Below are 18,769 nucleotides of genomic sequence, written 5' to 3'. Positions count from 1 at the left end.
CAGAGTTATTGTTTAGTATTTATCTCTAGTGATCTCTATGGAGCAGCACCCTCTCCAATCTGTAGCAGTCTCAAAATGGCACCGACGCAGCATGTCCACTTGGTATATGCAGAGGGATATGGGACTGAAGCCTGCTTTACACCTTACGATCCAGCATAAGATATCGTATGCGATCGCAACCGCCCCATCGTATGTGTGGCACGTTCAATTTGTTGAATGTGCCGCACATACGAGTAACCCCCTGTCACACGTACTTACCTGTCCATATGACCTCGATGTGGGCGGCGAACGTCCACTTCCTGGAGTGGGAGGGACGTTCGGCGTCACAGCAACGTCACGCGGCAGCCGGCCAATAGAAGCGGAGGAGCGGAGCTGAGCGGGACGCAAACATCTCGCCCACCTCCTTCCTTCCGCATTATCGTCCGGGAGCCGCAGGATGCAGGTAAGATCTGTTCATCGTTCCCGGGGTGTCACACACTGCGATGTGTGCTACCCCGGGTACGATGAACAATCTGATGTTCAATTCATGAGGAATGAACGACGTGCGTGCGATGAACGTTTTACCGTTCAATCGCAATCGCACGTACCTGTCACACACTGCAATGTACCTTACGATGCCGGATGTGCGTCACTTACAACGTGACCCCGCCAACACATCGTAAGATACATTGCAGCATGTAAAGCGGGCTTAGGCAGCCAACAACCCAATCCATTGTGTCTGAATATTGTGGATGGTTTCTGCACCCTGATTGCTTGCCAAGCATCCACACATTAAGTTAAGAGAAAAAAAAGAGCAGTCCACCACTCCTCTAACCTCTCCCCATCCCCTTATTTCGTTAAACATCCCTCCCCCACTCATCATACATCACCACTATCTAGTCCCAGTCATAATAAGGTAGAAGAAAAGCATTAGTGCAAATGTGAACAGTTACCATATGAAGGCAGAATGTTGCTGACTTTATGAAAAGTATTCAGAATCCAAACCCGGACCAAAATGGGCAAGGTTTGTGTTGAATTTAAGATTTGACAACATATTTGAACAAGTTAGCTCATCTCTAGCTAGGACTGTTCTGTCTCCTCCTCCTCCATCTCTTTGTCACCCTCCCTTGAAAGAAGAGTTGCTGAATGGATCTTGGTTCAATTTTTGAAGGAAAACAGGGGTGAAACAAAATTCACAGTAAAGCCTAATGTGTCTGGCCATGAATAGGTGTTCGGGTTGGACTTGGGACAGAATGCCATGAATGCCATGAATGTCATGTGTAGAGATGAGCGAACCGGTCGCGGTTCGGCTCGAGGTTGGTTCACCGAACGGACCTCCCGTTCGAGTTCGGTTCGTCGAACGTTCGACGAACCGAACTCGAACTGCATAGGAAACAATGGCAGGCAATCACAAACACAGAAAAACACCTAGAAAACACCCTCAAAGGTGTCCAAAAGGTCACAAACAACTCACAACACATGGGAAAGTGACAAGGACATATACTCATGCGAAAACAAAAGAGCTGGACAAGGAAAAAGAGGAGGACACACAGATATATGAGTATATGCAAGGAAACATCGATTCCATTAATGTGCAACTTGAGCCCTGCTCATTCTTGGCTTCCAATCTTGATAAATTGCCTGAGCTCGCCACGTACGTCTTGGGGATCTTGTCGTGTCCTGCAGCCAGCGTTCTCTCGGAACCTGTCTTCAGTGCTGCTGTGGGTCTGCTGGCAGATAAGCACACGTGTCTGTCCACTGACAATGTGGACATGGCTCTCAGAGGACTTTTCTTCCCCTGGGTCAGCCAGGGGACGGGAAAGGCACGCGTATTTTTGAGAGTGCTTCATGCAAAGCATCTTTTTCTTTTTCAAAAGGGAGCTCAACCGATGCCAGTCAAGTGGGGTGTGTGTGGCCCAGTGAGTGGAAACGAGGGAGACTGTGGTTGGAGTCCCCTCGCTGTGTCTCTAAAAGAACCAAGATGAACAAGTCATGGCTCTCAGAGGACTTTTCTTCCCCTGGGTCAGCCAGGGGACGGGAAAGGCACGCGTATTTTTGAGAGTGCTTCATGCAAAGCATCTTTTTCTTTTTCAAAAGGGAGCTCAACCGATGCCAGTCAAGTGGGGTGTGTGTGGCCCAGTGAGTGGAAACGAGGGAGACTGTGGTTGGAGTCCCCTCGCTGTGTCTCTAAAAGAACCAAGATGAACAAGTCATGGCTCTCAGAGGACTTTTCTTCCCCTGGGTCAGCCAGGGGACGGGAAAGGCACGCGTATTTTTGAGAGTGCTTCATGCAAAGCATCTTTTTCTTTTTCAAAAGGGAGCTCAACCGATGCCAGTCAAGTGGGGTGTGTGTGGCCCAGTGAGTGGCAACGAGGGAGACTGTGGTTGGAGTCCCCTCGCTGTGTCTCTAAAAGAACCAAGATGAACAAGTCATGGCTCTCAGAGGACTTTTCTTCCCCTGGGTCAGCCAGGGGACGGGAAAGGCACGCGTATTTTTGAGAGTGCTTCATGCAAAGCATCTTTTTCTTTTTCAAAAGGGAGCTCAACCGATGCCAGTCAAGTGGGGTGTGTGTGGCCCAGTGAGTGGAAACGAGGGAGACTGTGGTTGGAGTCCCCTCGCTGTGTCTCTAAAAGAACCAAGATGAACAAGTCATGGCTCTCAGAGGACTTTTCTTCCCCTGGGTCAGCCAGGGGACGGGAAAGGCACGCGTATTTTTGAGAGTGCTTCATGCAAAGCATCTTTTTCTTTTTCAAAAGGGAGCTCAACCGATGCCAGTCAAGTGGGGTGTGTGTGGCCCAGTGAGTGGAAACGAGGGAGACTGTGGTTGGAGTCCCCTCGCTGTGTCTCTAAAAGAACCAAGATGAACAAGTCATGGCTCTCAGAGGACTTTTCTTCCCCTGGGTCAGCCAGGGGACGGGAAAGGCACGCGTATTTTTGAGAGTGCTTCATGCAAAGCATCTTTTTCTTTTTCAAAAGGGAGCTCAACCGATGCCAGTCAAGTGGGGTGTGTGTGGCCCAGTGAGTGGCAACGAGGGAGACTGTGGTTGGAGTCCCCTCGCTGTGTCTCTAAAAGAACCAAGATGAACAAGTCATGGCTCTCAGAGGACTTTTCTTCCCCTGGGTCAGCCAGGGGACGGGAAAGGCACGCGTATTTTTGAGAGTGCTTCATGCAAAGCATCTTTTTCTTTTTCAAAAGGGAGCTCAACCGATGCCAGTCAAGTGGGGTGTGTGTGGCCCAGTGAGTGGCAACGAGGGAGACTGTGGTTGGAGTCCCCTCGCTGTGTCTCTAAAAGAACCAAGATGAACAAGTCATGGCTCTCAGAGGACTTTTCTTCCCCTGGGTCAGCCAGGGGACGGGAAAGGCACGCGTATTTTTGAGAGTGCTTCATGCAAAGCATCTTTTTCTTTTTCAAAAGGGAGCTCAACCGATGCCAGTCAAGTGGGGTGTGTGTGGCCCAGTGAGTGGCAACGAAGGAGACTGTGGTTGGAGTCCCCTCGCTGTGTTTCTAAAAGACCCAAAATGAACAAATCATGGCTCTCAGAGGACTTTTCTTCCCCTGGGTCAGCCAGGGGACGGGAAAGGCACGCATATTTTTGAGAGTGCTTCATGCAAAGCATCTTTTTCTTTTTCAAAAGGGGGCTCAACCGATGCCAGTCAAGTGGGGTGTGTGTGGCCCAGTTAGTGGAAACGAGGGAGACTGTGGTTGGAGTCCCCTCGCTGTGTCTCTAAAAGAACCAAGATGAACAAGTCATGGCTCTCAGAGGACTTTTCTTCCCCTGGGTCAGCCAGGGGACGGGAAAGGCACGCGTATTTTTGAGAGTGCTTCATGCAAAGCATCTTTTTCTTTTTCAAAAGGGGGCTCAACCGATGCCAGTCAAGTGGGGTGTGTGTGGCCCAGTTAGTGGAAACGAGGGAGACTGTGGTTGGAGTCCCCTCGCTGTGTCTCTAAAAGAACCAAGATGAACAAGTCATGGCTCTCAGAGGACTTTTCTTCCCCTGGGTCAGCCAGGGGACGGGAAAGGCACGCGTATTTTTGAGAGTGCTTCATGCAAAGCATCTTTTTCTTTTTCAAAAGGGGGCTCAACCGATGCCAGTCAAGTGGGGTGTGTGTGGCCCAGTTAGTGGAAACGAGGGAGACTGTGGTTGGAGTCCCCTCGCTGTGTCTCTAAAAGAACCAAGATGAACAAGTCATGGCTCTCAGAGGACTTTTCTTCCCCTGGGTCAGCCAGGGGACGGGAAAGGCACGCGTATTTTTGAGAGTGCTTCATGCAAAGCATCTTTTTCTTTTTCAAAAGGGAGCTCAACCGATGCCAGTCAAGTGGGGTGTGTGTGGCCCAGTGAGTGGCAACGAGGGAGACTGTGGTTGGAGTCCCCTCGCTGTGTCTCTAAAAGAACCAAGATGAACAAGTCATGGCTCTCAGAGGACTTTTCTTCCCCTGGGTCAGCCAGGGGACGGGAAAGGCACGCGTATTTTTGAGAGTGCTTCATGCAAAGCATCTTTTTCTTTTTCAAAAGGGAGCTCAACTGATGCCAGTCAAGTGGGGTGTGTGTGGCCCAGTGAGTGGCAACGAGGGAGACTGTGGTTGGAGTCCCCTCGCTGTGTCTCTAAAAGAACCAAGATGAACAAGTCATGGCTCTCAGAGGACTTTTCTTCCCCTGGGTCAGCCAGGGGACGGGAAAGGCACGCGTATTTTTGAGAGTGCTTCATGCAAAGCATCTTTTTCTTTTTCAAAAGGGAGCTCAACCGATGCCAGTCAAGTGGGGTGTGTGTGGCCCAGTGAGTGGAAACGAGGGAGACTGTGGTTGGAGTCCCCTCGCTGTGTTATACATGCTTTTAGAAGGGCATGACATGGCTTGGAGGTTGACTTTCATAAAATGCAAACTGTTGGCTACCAAAATGCTGCCTTTCCAACAACTGTGGTTATAGGCAATGAGGAACATACTGATGAAGATGAGACGCAGATACCCGATTGGGATGACAACTTAAATATTCGGTCAGGGCAAGAAGAGGCTCGGTCTGAGGGGGAGGGGAGTGCAAACACAACAATTGATGATGAAGTTCTAGATCCCACCTACTGTCAACCCCCAGTCAGGCACTCGAGGAGGTCAACAGAGGCGGTGGAGGAGGATGCAACCGACGACGAAATTACCTTGCGCCTTCCTGGACAGAGTCGGAGCACTGGTAGCACGTCTACAACTGCATCCTCAGCCACCACTCTGCCTATGAGCATTATTCGGGGTGCATCAACAGGTCGCATGGCCTCTAAGCCTTGCCTAGCCTGTTCCTTTTTTGACATAGAAAAAGATCGCCCAACTCATGTGATATGTAACATTTGTCATGATTCTCTTAGTAGAGGTCAAAACCTCAGCAGTTTGACAACTTCTTCCATGAATCGTCACATGAATAAATATCATAGGTCCCGGTGGGAAGCTCACTGTGCTGCAATGCGGCCTAGCGGAGCGAACCATCCACCGCCCGCCCCTTCCAGTGCATCCGCGCGCTCTTCATCTTCTAGGACTGTGGGGACAGCTGTCACACCTGTTTTTCCACGCAAAACTTCCACCACTGTAACCGCAACAGGCAGTTTGCTTGGTAGGTCGTCAGTTGGTTTGGAAGGGGAAACAAGTGAGTGTGTACAGCTCTCTCAGACATCGATAGCACCTACGTTGGATGAAGGCAACATCATGTCTCCGCCTGCACTTTCCTCACAAACCTGCATTTTTCCAGGGACACCCTACTCAACACCGTCTACACACAGCAGCCAGATCTCTGTCCCTCAGATGTGGTCAAATAAAAGGCCACTTCCTCCGACCCATGACAAAGCTAAGAGGTTGACTCTATCCCTCTGTAAGCTGTTGGCTACCGAAATGCTGCCTTTCCGCCTAGTGGACACACAGGATTTTAGAGACCTTATGTCTGTCGCTGTGCCCCAGTACCAGATGCCTAGTCGCCACTACTTCTCTAAGAAAGGTGTGCCCGCGCTACACCAGCATGTCGCACACAACATCACCGCTTCCTTGAGAAACTCTGTGTGTGAACGGGTGCATTTCACCACCGATACTTGGACCAGTAAGCATGGACAGGGACGTTACATGTCGCTGACTGGGCACTGGGTAACTATGTTGATAGATGGTGAAGGGTCTGCTGCACAAGTCTTGCCGTCCCCACGACTTGTGTGTCAATCCTCTGTCTGTCCAAGTTCCGCCACTGCTTCTGCATCCTCCACCTCATCTGGGTCCTCCACCTCCGCCCCAAGCCTGCCTGGTCAGGCCACCAGCGTTCTCACTGCGCAGAAGGAATCACGCACCCCTCATTACTATGCTGGCAGCAGAGCGCAACGGCATCAGGCGGTCTTTAGCATGACATGTCTTGGGAATAAGAGTCACACAGCTGAGGAGTTGTGGTCAGCTCTGCGGTCCGAGTTTAATAAATGGTTGTCTCCACTCAACCTGCAGCCTGGTAAGGCCGTGTGCGACAATGCTGCAAACCTGGGTGCGGCCCTTCGCCTGGACAAGGTGACACACGTGCCTTGTATGGCTCACGTGTTGAACCTTGTTGTCCAGCAATTTTTAACACACTATCCCGGCCTAGATGGCCTTCTGACCAGAGCACGTAAACTGTCTGCAGTGCTCACTTCCGCCGTTCAACCGCCGCAGCTGAGCGACTTGCATCGCTCCAGAAGTCTTTCGGCCTGCCGGTTCATCGCCTGAAATGCGATGTGGCGACACGCTGGAATTCAACTCTCCACATGTTACAGCGACTGTGGCAGCACCGGCGAGCCCTGGTGCAATACGTCATGATGTATAGCCTGGGCCAACGAGATGCAGAAGTGGGGCAGATCACCCTGATGGAGTGATCTCAGATCAAGGACCTATGCACCGTTCTGCACAGTTTCGACTTGGCGACGAATATGTTTAGCGCTGACAATGCCATTATCAGCATGACGATTACAGTCATTTACATGCTGGAGCACACGCTAAACACTATTCGGAGTCAGGGGGTGGGACAACAGGAAGGGGAGGAACTACAGGAGGATTCATATGCGCAAGACACAACAACATCACCAAGGTCCAGACGTTCATCATCACCAACGCGGCAGGCATGGGACCATGGGGGACAGGGATCAACAAGGGCGCATGGTAGCAGGCGAGATGTTGAGGAAGGTGCAGGAGGACATGAAGATATGGAGGACGAACTGTCCATGGACATGGAAGACTCAGCGGATGAGGGAGACCTTGGTCAAAATTCAGTTGAAAGAGGTTGGGGGGAGATGTCAGAGGAAGAAAGAACGGTTAGCACCTCTATGCCACAAACACAGCGTGGACTTGGTCCGCATGGCTGCGCAAGACACATGAGTGCCTTCTTGTTGCACTACCTCCAACATGACCCTCGGATTGTCAAAATTAGAAGTGATGATGACTACTGGCTTGCCACACTATTAGATCCCCGGGACAAGTCCAAATTTTGTGACATAATTCCACCCATAGAAAGGGACGCACGTATGCTGGAGTATCAGCATAAGCTGTTACTCGATCTTAGCTCGGCTTTTACACCAAACAACCGTGCAGGTGAAGGGAGTGATTCTCCCAGTTGTAACTTGACAAACATGGGACGGCATCGTCATCTTCAACAGTCTACCCGTACCAGTAGGACCGTATCTGGTGCTGGTAACAGCAATTTTATGGAATATTTTCATAATTTTTTTAGACCCTCCTTTGCAAGGCCACCAGAGACAACAAGTCTGACACATAGTCAACGGATGGAGAGGATGATACAGGAGTATCTCCAAATGAACATCGATGCAATGACTTTGCAAATGGAGCCTTGCTCCTTTTGGGCTTCAAATCTAGAAAAATTGACAGAGCTCTCCAGTTACGCCTTGGAGATTTTGTCGTGTGCAGCTGCCAGCGTTGTCTCTGAACGTGTCTTCTTCAGTGCTGCTGGGTGTGTGCTGACAGATAAGCGCACGCGTCTGTCCAGTGACAATGTGGACACACTGACGTTCATCAAAATGAACAAGTCATGGATCCAGAAGGAATTTACTACCCCTGTGTCATCCTGGGGAGAGTAAATGCTTGTGGATTTGGAATGTGCTTGATGCAAATCAAAACATCCTGTTTGCAACTAGGGCACAAGTGCTGCCACTGATGGGGTGTCTGTGTGCCCAATGTTGGGAAAAAAGGTAGACTCCGCTTGGAGTAACCCTTGCTTGATGTGTTTTTTAAAAATGATACAAGATGAACAGATCTGAAGGCAAGATGAAGGCAACATCATGTCTCCGCCTGCACTTTTCTCACAAACCTGCATTTTTCCAGGGACACCCTACTCAACACCGTCTACAGACAGCAGCCAGATCTCTTTCCCTCAGATGTGGTCAAATAAAAGGCCACTTACTGCGACCCATGACAAAGCTAAGTGGTTGACTCTATCCCTCTGTAAGCTGTTGGCTACCGAAATGCTGCCTTTACGCGTAGTGGACACACAGGATTTTACAGACCTTATGTCTGTCGCTGTGCCCCAGTACCACATGCCCAATCACCACTGCTTCTCCAAGAAAAGCATGCCCGCGCTACACCAGCATGTCGCACACAACATCACCACTTCCTTGAGAAAATCTGTGTGCGACAGGGTGCATTTCAACACAGATACTTGGACCAGTAAGCATAGACAGGGTCATTACATGTCACTGACTGGGCACTGGCAAACTATGGTGAGAGATGGAGAAGGGTCTGCTGTACAAGTCTTGCCGTCCCCACGAGTTGTTTCAATCCTTGTTCTGTATGTAGAAGTTAATACACTGCTTCTGCCTCTTCAACCTCGTGTGGGTCCTCTACCTTGGCGCAAACCCTGTGTGGTCAGGCCACCCTTCCTTGCAACTGCGCACAAGGACTACCACACACCTCCTTACTATGCTGGCAGCAGAGCTCAATGCCATCAGGCGGTCAAAGCTTTACTTTGAAATGTATGGGAAATGTGAGTCACACCGCTATTACAGAGAATAGTAGTCAGGCAGGGTCAAAACATTAATTGAGGAACAGGAACAGAATGGGACGGCCAGGAAAGAATCAGAAAACAAGCAGAGTTGAAATGCGTATCGGCCAACAAGGTACATAAACAGCAAGCAGGAAAAGTAGTCAGGTAACAAGCACACAAAATCATAAAACTGAACTGGGGGTAAAATTAACCAGAGGTTCATAGCTATGTCTGGCAGTGGTCTGCAAACAGGATGGGCATAAAAAAGGGTGTGGTGTCTTCCCATTGGTTGTAGCTGAATGATGGTATTTCATCTGTGAGATACCCACCAGCTACATTCAGCCAGAGATTCTGCATCTGTCAAGGTAATGCAGCCCAGTGGGTGAGCATAACCTGCGTCCACCTGCGCCGCTGGCATAGACTACTCTCACATCATCAGCACTATTCATGAAAGGAAAACGTTGTCACCTGGCAACCGGAGTACAAATTGACGGAGCGGACTACGTTGGTGACTTAACAGCCGTGTGCGGCAATGATGCAAACCTGGCTGCGGGCCATCCTCAGGGCAATGTGACACACGTGCCTTTTAGGGCTCACGTGTTGAACCGAATTCGCCAGCAATTTTTAAAACACCATCACGGCCTACATGGCCTTGTGCAGTGGGCACGCTCGCTATGTGCTCACTTCCATCGTGCGCACACAGCAGCTCAACAACTTTCATCACTCCGGAAGTCTTAGGGTCTGGCAGTTAAACGCCGTAAATGCGATGTTTCGACACGCAGGAATTGGAATCTGCACATGTTGCAGCGTGTGTGGCAGCACCGCAGAGCCCTGCTGAAATACGGTAAGACATATAGCCTGGGATAACTTGATCCAGAGGTGGTGCAGATCACGCTGCTGGAGTGGTGTCAGATCAAGGACCTATGCACCCTGCTACACAGTTTTGAAATGTCGACGAAGATGTTTAGCACTGGCAATGTCATTCTCAGCGTGACAATTCTGGTCATCTACATGATGGAGCACACTGTAATTATTATTCTGAGTCAGGTGTTGGGACAAGAGGAAGGGGAGGAAGTACAGGAGGAGTCATATGCGGAAGGGATAACAAGATCTACGAGGTCCAGATGGTTAGCGGCACCTATGCGGCATTCATGGTGAGGGAGAGGGATTAACAAGGGCGCATAGTATCAGCAAAAAGTGTTGATGAAAGTGCAGGAGCCCATGAAGAAATGGAGGACGAACTGGCGATGGGCATGGAAGACTCAGCAGATGAGTGAGAGCTTGCTCACATTTCGGTTGTGCGAGGTTGTGGGTAGAGGGCAGAGGAAGGATGCACGATTCTCACCTCTCTGCCACCAACACACCAAGGACTTGGTCCTCATGGATGCACAAGACACATGAGCGCCTTCTTGCTGCACTACCTACATGACCCTCGGATTGTATGAATTTGAACTAATCCTGAATACTGGGTTGCCACACTGTTAGATCCCCGGTACAAGACAAAATTTGGCGAACTAATTCCTGCCATAGAAATAGACGCACGTATACAGGAGTATCTGCAGAATGTGGTACGCAATCTTAGATCTACTTGTCCACTAAACACCAGTGCTGCACAGAGTGAATCTCAACGCTTTGTCATGGATAGGAGGAAATGGTCTTTTACTTGTCCACATCGGAGGGACCGAGGGATGGCTGCTGTGCTGAGATGGCGTTGAGTACGGTGTCCCTGCACAGTTGCACTTTTGGTCATATCCCAAAATGAGTTGAAAAAGGACAGATGCTGTTGGAAAGGGGAACAGGTGTGTTGGAAAGGGGAAAAAAGTTTTGGTCCGTGGATTTGGTGGTTAAGCAACTGTAACATTTGCTGAAGAAACAACATCTGTTACAGTGGGACTGGCAGATTTGGATAAAGTGGTATATAATCTGTGACCGCTATATAACGAAAATTAATAAGAAAAGAAAGAGAAAGGTATATATCCCCATCAGCAGTCAGTGTCCACCGTGCTCCCAGTTGGAAAAGGAGAGGTTGGCAACTTGAAGGTTTGGTGGAGGATACAGAGCTGTGTGGCTATGAAACTAATAGTAGCCTGAACCGAGTTAGACGCCATTCGGATCTGGAGACTGTGAGCCCTGTTAGCGTCACAGGGTCCACATGCCCACCCAGCCCAGGAACTCCCTGTTAACAACACAGGGGCCATTGAGTACGCTGACCGTGTGCGTAGGGGCCACACCTGTGGACAGCAGGCGCATCAGCAGCAGCAGGCCTGTTAATGCCACTGGGCTGCACAAGCAGGACTGTTAGGACAGGAGCTGGTCTTAACCGTTCTGCGTTACCAACTGTGGTGGTGGCCTGCATCCACCACCCGATCCCTGCCTACCTCTGGCCTAAAGCCGCAATGGGTTCAACACATGGAGGTGTGCTCTTTCGGAGCATAATAGAAGACTGCGCACCTCCTTGTTGGCTCCAGCCCCTTTTATAACCTGGGTCCGCCCCAAACCAGGGTGAACCACAATGCACCTCCTGGAGACAAAAGTAGAGTGACACGTCATGAGTGGCATAACTAGCGTCCTATTTGGAAACGCAACTTCAATGATGACCTCATGGCTGCCATGACCCAAACACCTCACCAGTCATCGTCTGAGCATCAATAATGCGGTGACAAGTCATAGGTGTGGGCCTCTGCAAGCCATTTGGGAGGACACCTGATGCCCTGTGGTCTATATGGGACCCCCACATCAGGGCCAGGGCCAAAGAGTTCATTACCGGACCTAGTCTCTGATGCAGGAAGTGCCTGAGCATGCTCAGTAGCATGAAATACAGTCTCTGAAAAAAGACTATCAGCTTTAGCATGGTGTCTATGCCCAAAACAGGACTTAGACCCGGCACGGAATGCAAGCACCTGTGCAAAGAGGCTTTTCACACTTAGTGTGGGAGCATGCGCTGTATCCCGAAATGAAAACTTAGCGTCAGGAATGGCACAGTCAGGCTGAGCATACTCACTAGGCGAAACACTGTAATTATGCTGCAGCTGGGGTACATCGGCACACGCATGCGCACTAGCTGCCTCTCCACACTTAGACGTGGAGGGGAAATTTGTCTTGGAGATGCTGTCTATGAACAGAAGGAAAAGCTAAAGGAAGCCTGACTTTCTATCCCTCCGAATTATGAAATGCAGCAATGAATTCCATGAGTTTGCTATAACATTAGCGTAGCAAAATGTGCATGAGGGTGTGATGTAGAGGTGCTAGAAATAGCTTGTCACCAGTGGGGCACTAATGGAATACAACAGCCAGTTCTATGATGCCACAAAATGGCAGTATTTTGTGCTATCATTATAGCTTATTAAAAACAGAGCACGAGGTTGTCATGCAGAGGTGCTGCACATAGATTTGCAGTAGTGTGAATTGACAAAAGTACAATAGCCACGTTTAGGATACAACTAGGTACAGTGAGTGTTTGCTAGTAAAATTGCTTAGTTTAAAAAAGTTGTAGTGTGCAATGCAGGCAGACGTGCTATGCAAATGTCTTTGCACTAGTGGGACTATAGCAAAGTCCAATAGCCACGTATAGGATGCCACTAGGTACACTGTGTGTTTGCTAGTATAATGGATGAGTTTAAAAAAGATAGAGTGTGCAATGCAGGCAGACGTGCTGCAAATAACGTTCCAATACTGTGAATTGACAAAAGTACAATAGCCACGTTTAGGATACAACTAGGTACAGTGAGTGTTTGCTAGTATAATGGCTTCGTTATAATTAGTTGGAGTGTGCAACGCAGGCAGATGCGCTCTGCAAATGTCTTGGCACTAGTGGGACTATAGCAAAGTCCAATAGCCACGTATAGGATGCCACTAGGTACACTGACTGTTTGGTAGTATAATGGCTGAGTTTAAAAAAGTTAGAGTGTGCAATGCAGGCAGACGTGCTGCAAATAACGTTCCAATACTGTGAATTGACAAAAGTACAATAGCCACGTTTAGGATGCCACTAGGTACACTGACTGTTTGCTAGTATAATGGCTGAGTTTAAAAAAGTTAGAGTGTGCAATGCAGGCAGACGTGCTGCAAATAACGTTCCAATACTGTGAATTGACAAAAGTACAATAGCCACGTTTAGGATGCCACTAGGTACACTGACTGTTTGCTAGTATAATGGCTGAGTTTAAAAAAGTTAGAGTGTGCAATGCAGGCAGACGTGCTGCAAATAACGTTCCAATACTGTGAATTGACAAAAGTACAATAGCCACGTATAGGATGCCACTAGGTACACTGACTGTTTGCTAGTATAATGGCTGAGTTTAAAAAAGTTAGAGTGTGCAATGCAGGCAGACGTGCTGCAAATAACGTTCCAATACTGTGAATTGACAAAAGTACAATAGCCACGTTTAGGATGCCACTAGGTACACTGACTGTTTGCTAGTATAATGGCTGAGTTTAAAAAAGTTAGAGTGTGCAATGCAGGCAGACGTGCTGCAAATAACGTTCCAATACTGTGAATTGACAAAAGTACAATAGCCACGTTTAGGATGCCACTAGGTACACTGACTGTTTGGTAGTATAATGGCTGAGTTTAAAAAAGTTAGAGTGTGCAATGCAGGCAGACGTGCTGCAAATAACGTTCCAATACTGTGAATTGACAAAAGTACAATAGCCACGTTTAGGATGCCACTAGGTACACTGACTGTTTGGTAGTATAATGGCTGAGTTTAAAAAAGTTAGAGTGTGCAATGCAGGCAGACGTGCTGCAAATAACGTTCCAATACTGTGAATTGACAAAAGTACAATAGCCACGTTTAGGATACAACTAGGTACAGTGAGTGTTTGCTAGTATAATGGCTGAGTTTAAAAAAGTTAGAGTGTGCAATGCAGGCAGACGTGCTGCAAATAACGTTCCAATACTGTGAATTGACAAAAGTACAATAGCCACGTTTAGGATACAACTAGGTACAGTGAGTGTTTGCTAGTATAATGGCTGAGTTTAAAAAAGTTAGAGTGTGCAATGCAGGCAGACGTGCTGCAAATAACGTTCCAATACTGTGAATTGACAAAAGTACAATAGCCACGTTTAGGATGCCACTAGGTACAGTGAGTGTTTGCTAGTATAATGGCTGAGTTTAAAAAAGTTAGAGTGTGCAATGCAGGCAGACGTGCTGCAAATAACGTTCCAATACTGTGAATTGACAAAAGTACAATAGCCACGTTTAGGATGCCACTAGGTACACTGACTGTTTGCTAGTATAATGGCTGAGTTTAAAAAAGTTAGAGTGTGCAATGCAGGCAGACGTGCTGCAAATAACGTTCCAATACTGTGAATTGACAAAAGTACAATAGCCACGTTTAGGATGCCACTAGGTACACTGACTGTTTGCTAGTATAATGGCTGAGTTTAAAAAACTTGGAGTGTGCAATGCAGGCAGATGTGCTCTGCAAATGTCTTGGCACTAGTGGGACTATAGCAAAGTCCAATAGCCACGTATAGGATGCCACTAGGTACACTGAGTGTGTGCTAGTATAATGGCTTCGTTATAATTAGTTGGAGTGTGCAACGCAGGCAGATGCGCTCTGCAAATGTCTTGGCACTAGTGGGACTATAGCAAAGTCCAATAGCCACGTATAGGATGCCACTAGGTACACTGAGTGTTTGCTAGTATAATGGCTTCGTTATAATTAGTTGGAGTGTGCAACGCAGGCAGATGCGCTCTGCAAATGTCTTGGCCCTAGTGGGACTATAGCAAAGTCCAATAGCCACGTATAGGATGCCACTAGGTACACTGAGTGTTTGCTAGTATAATGGCTTAGTTATAATGAGTTGGAGTGTGCAACGCAGGCAGATGCGCTCTGCAAATGTCTTGGCACTAGTGGGACTATAGCAAAGTCCAATAGCCACGTATAGGATGCCACTAGGTACACTGAGTGTTTGCTAGTATAATGGCTTAGTTATAATGAGTTGGAGTGTGCAACGCAGGCAGATGCGCTCTGCAAATGTCTTGGCACTAGTGGGACTATAGCAAAGTCCAATAGCCACGTATAGGATGCCACTAGGTACACTGAGTGTTTGCTAGTATAATGGCTTCGTTATAATTTGTTGGAGTGTGCAACGCAGGCAGATGCGCTCTGCAAATGTCTTGGCACTAGTGGGACTATAGCAAAGTCCAATAGCCACGTATAGGATGCCACTAGGTACACTGAGTGTTTGCTAGTATAATGGCTTCGTTATAATTAGTTGGAGTGTGCAACGCAGGCAGATGCGCTCTGCAAATGTCTTGGCACTAGTGGGACTATAGCAAAGTCCAATAGCCACGTATAGGATGCCACTAGGTACACTGAGTGTTTGCTAGTATAATGGCTTCGTTATAATTTGTTGGAGTGTGCAACGCAGGCAGATGCGCTCTGCAAATGTCTTGGCACTAGTGGGACTATAGCAAAGTCCAATAGCCACGTATAGGATGCCACTAGGTACACTGAGTGTTTGCTAGTATAATGGCTGAGTTTAAAAAACTTGGAGTGTGCAATGCATGCAGATGTGCTCTGCTAATGTCTTTGCACTAGTGGGACTATAGCAAAGTCCAATAGCCACGTATAGGATGCCACTAGGTACACTGAGTGTGTGCTAGTATAATGGCTTAGTTATAATTCGTTGGAGTGTGCAACGCAGGCAGACGTGCTGCAAATGTCTTGGCACTAATGGGACTATAGCAAAGTCCAATAGCCACGTATAGGATGCCACTAGGTACACTGAGTGTTTGCTAGTATAATAGCTTCGTTATAATTTGTTGGAGTGTGCAACGCAGGCAGATGCGCTCTGCAAATGTCTTGGCCCTAGTGGGACTATAGCAAAGTCCAATAGCCACGTATAGGATGCCACTAGGTACACTGAGTGTTTGCTAGTATAATGGCTGAGTTTAAAAAACTTGGAGTGTGCAATGCAGGCAGATGTGCTCTGCTAATGTCTTTGCACTAGTGGGACTATAGCAAAGTCCAATAGCCACGTATAGGATGCCACTAGGTACACTGAGTGTTTGCTAGTAAAATTGCTTAGTTTAAAAAACTTGGAGTGTGCAATGCAGGCAGATGTGCTCTGCAAATGTCTTTGCACTAGTGGGACTATAGCAAAGTCCAATAGCCACAGATAGGATGCCACTAGGTACACTGAGTGTTTGCTAGTATAATGGCTTACTTAGAATGAGTTGGAGTGTGCAGAGGACAAGAGGGTACAGTGGCAGGATTGTGGTGCTCTGGGTAGAGGAATGGAAGCCTGCCTTTCTATTCCCTCCTAATGGTGAAATGCAGGGAGGAAATCCCTGACCTGGGCTACACAGACGCTGTTGCTGTTTGCAGGACCTGTCACCTATGGCTCTCTGACCCTGCCGGTACGAGCCCTTAAAAGGACTGCTAGAATGTGCTCTCCCTAAGCTGTCTAACGCTGTGTATGCAGCGCATACAGCTGTATCGGCGATAGGACAAAGGACGGAACTGCGACAGTGATGTCTGACACCAAAGACGCAGAAGGCAGATAATGGCGATCGTGAAGAAAATGTCCGGTTTTATAATGCAGGGACATGTGACATGCAGATCCTATCACACATGCCGTTGCTTCTCTGCCTCAAAGTCCACTTAGGTGTGTGTGTGTCTGTGATTGGCTGACATGCTGGCCAGCCCCACAAGACGCGCGCGCTTAGGGAAGGAAGACAAGAAAAAAAAAAAAAAAATGGCGATCGCCATTATAGAAACAGCAGTGATCTGAAGGCGCTGTTCACGCACACTATACACTGAAATGTGATAATAGTTTGATTCACAGAGTGACTTACACTATTACAGCAGAAACCAAGCTAAGATTTAGCTGTTTTTTGGCTGCTAGAACCGTTCTCGAACGTTTCTAGAACTATCGAGCTTTTGCAAAAAGCTCGAGTTCTAGTTCGATCTAGAACATGCCCCAAAATCACTCGAGCCTAGAACTGGAGAACCACGAACCACGAACCGCGCTCAACTCTAGTCATGTGGTGTATGAATTTTGGAAAGTCAATGACAATAGAAGATGATTCTGGACTATTATATTAACCCCTTTACGACTTAGGATGCACCTATATGTCCTCGGTCGCCTCCCTCCCCTTAATGCAGACTTGCACGGCGAGACCGTATTATTCCCCCCCATATGTCTGCTGATTTGATCAGCAGATATGTGAAGCTAACAGGTGCAGGTGGATCTCTGATCTACTTATGCCTATTAACTAGTTAGGTTGCGTTCTCATTCTCTGGCAGCGCAATCTGACACACTCTGGCACCATCGGCGGATCAGTGACACGATCACGGCACGCCAATGGATTGGCAAGACAGCGTCGGGTCAGCTGATGACCCTTGTTGAAATCATGACTTACATCCTTTGATTGCTTGCAAAGCACCAGCATTCACAGGAGAACAGCATTTCTGCTGAAGCATTGCTCTGGACAGCAGAAGCAATCGGATAGTGTATGCATAAAGTCCCCTAAAGGGACTAGTAAAATCAATAAAAAATGTAAAAAAAGTTTTAAAAGAAATAAAAAAAAATAAAAGTTCAAATCACCCCTCTCTTTTCCTCATTGAAAATAGAACAATAATAATAATAATAATAAAAATAAAAAAAATCACATATTTAGTATTGCCAAGTTCAGAAATGCCTTTCAAAATGTAAAATCAATTCATTGTATTGGTAAAGGGCATAGTGAGAAAAAAAATCAAAATGCCATAACTACGTTCTTTTGTAGGGCCAACGTTGCATTAAAATGCAATAACAGGCAAACAACACTTTGTATCTACCCAAAAATGGTACAATAAAAATCATCAGTTCAAGACACAAAAAATAAGCCCGAACTCATACTGACCTGAGACATTATATGGCTAGGTCAGTTTTACGATTTAGTAAACATGATAAGTAAGAAAAAGCCCAAACAATCATGCAATTGCACTTTTTTTGCAGTTTTACCACACTTGCAATTTTTTTCACATTTTCCAGTACAATGTGGGGCAGAATTAATCGTTTTGTTCAAAAGTACAAGTTCTCCTCCAAAAGCCAAGCCCTCACATAGCTATATTGACTTAAAATTAAAAAAGTTATACAACCCCTGGCAAAAATTATGGACTCACCTGGCTCTGAGGATGTTCATTGAGTTGTTTAATTTTGTTTAAAAAAAAAGCAGATCACAGACTTGGCACAAATCTAAAGTCATTTCAAATGGCAACTTCCTGGCTTTAACATTAAAAAAAATCATGACAACATAATGTGCTAGCCAGTAAAGGTTACTTTTCAAGATCAAACATGGGGAAAAAATTATGGAATCACTCAATTTTGAGGTAAAAATTTTGAAATCACCCTGTAAATTTTAATTTCCAAAACTAACACCTGCATCAAATAAGATCTGCTCGTTAATCTGCATCTAAAAAGGAGTGATCACACCTTGGAGAGCTGTTGCGTCAAGTGGACTAACATGAATCATAGCTCCAATACGAGAGATATCAATTGAAACAAAGGAGAGGATTACAGTATAAATACTTAAAAGAGGTTATATAATCACACAATGCTGCAAATGATGTTGGTTGTTAACAGTCAGCTGTGTGTAAAATCTGGACCAAATAAAAACAACATGGGAAAGTTGAAAAAGGCAAAAATACTGGTAGACCAAGGAAGACATCAAAGCCTCAAGGCAGGAAACTTAAAGCAATATGTCTCCAAAACAGGAAATGCATGACAAAACAAATGAGGAACGAATGGGAGGAAACTGGAGTCAATGTCTGTGACTGAACTGTAAGAAACCGCCTAAAGGAAATGGGATTTATATAC

This window comes from Anomaloglossus baeobatrachus, chromosome 7 (assembly GCF_048569485.1).
Source record: "Anomaloglossus baeobatrachus isolate aAnoBae1 chromosome 7, aAnoBae1.hap1, whole genome shotgun sequence".
NCBI lineage: Eukaryota > Metazoa > Chordata > Amphibia > Anura > Aromobatidae > Anomaloglossus > Anomaloglossus baeobatrachus.
This window is presented reverse-complemented; position numbering follows the sequence as displayed.